The sequence below is a fragment of the Brassica napus genome, chromosome C9 (genome assembly GCF_020379485.1).
Source record: "Brassica napus cultivar Da-Ae chromosome C9, Da-Ae, whole genome shotgun sequence".
Lineage (NCBI taxonomy): Eukaryota > Viridiplantae > Streptophyta > Magnoliopsida > Brassicales > Brassicaceae > Brassica > Brassica napus.
In genome coordinates, this window is record NC_063452.1 from 4,482,390 (window position 1) to 4,483,744 (window position 1,355).

General features: G+C 40.0%; 1 pseudogene; it reads right to left on the reverse strand.

Annotated features, from left to right (window-relative positions):
* Positions 1 to 300: 300 nt before the first annotated feature.
* Positions 301 to 789, reverse strand: LOC106358724 (annotated as a pseudogene).
* Between the last annotated feature and the right edge of the window lie 566 nt (positions 790 to 1,355).

A 1,355-nucleotide genomic window follows, 5' to 3' on the forward strand; every position in this document is an offset into this window, starting at 1 on the left:
ATGAACAATGTGGATTGCTAGTAACCAAAGGCCAAACTGTGGCCCAATAGGAGAGAGAGTCGGCGGCCCAAGAGGAGAGAGAGTCGGCCGCCTTTAGTCTTAGGAGGTTTTCATTTATCTGTTTTAGATCTTTTCCTATTTCATGTTGTATTAGGTTTTAGATAATTTTCTTTTCTCTATTCCTTGTAACCCCTATATAAGGGAGCACTTTGATTGAGTAATGAGAAAAGAAAAACACACACGATTTTCACCTTTGTTCACAACAGCGAAGCGTTTTTTTATGTTTGGTTAGAAACACTCTTACTTGACTGCGTATAGATTAGCTGCGATATTGTTAGCAACTTTGTCACGGTTCCATGACTTGCCTCCGTTTCTTGTTCTCAATAGAATCCCACTCTCTCCTGCTTCCCATGCTTCTTCCTGCAATTACACAACACAACAACAACAACAACAAAAGAGTTGGTGTAAGAATCTGACAAATATTTAACGATGATTGCGTCAACACATCATGTATACCTCTGAGCGACAACCAACATCTAGTATGCCAAAGCCACGGCTTTGTACTGGAACTTCATCAAACTCCTCTGAAATCTAGACAAAGGAGAACTGGTTGGAACACTGGAATCATAAGAAGACAGTGTCTCGTTGCAGTAGTACTTACCCCAGTGCCGTTGCTAAGATAAATTCTCCACCTCGAACAAGAAGCCAAAGAAGTCCATCAGCTCTCCATCCCATGTTCTGTATTCTTCTAGCAACAGCTCTATTACTTGGTTGCCAGTAAGATTGCATTGTATCAATACTATTATGGTCTATGAAAGTTTCAAATACCAACCAAACCACACAAAAACACGCACACGAAGAAGTAGTTCATTCTTATCACTAGTTACTTTGATCAAAAGTCTAGTCGATTCATTGTTATACATGCTAATACTCCTATCGACATTCGATCTAACTGATGCTAAATAATCAGCTAAAATGAGAAAACTGATTGTACTTAGAGCATGTGCACAATTAACGGCACTGAAGGTTCCAGTGTAGCAACTAGCACCACTGATCCGAAGGTTCCAGTGTAGCAACTAGCACCACTGATCCAAGTAGAGTCTGTTCTGTAACACCATTGTAAGAAAACAGAATCAGATACTCTCGACATTTGTCTGGTCTCTATTAAATTTGGAGAGGAAACACAATGAAGAACCTGTTCAAAGTAGCCGAAACTGTTTCTTGAACAGCAGCTTTCCAGTTATATCCCTTGTTAGAAGCAACATAAATAGCACCTTCATGACTAACCATCTCTGCCTACTCTCCTGCACAATATCTCAGTACCGATCAGCTAGCTCTGTTGTTTCATCTCAATA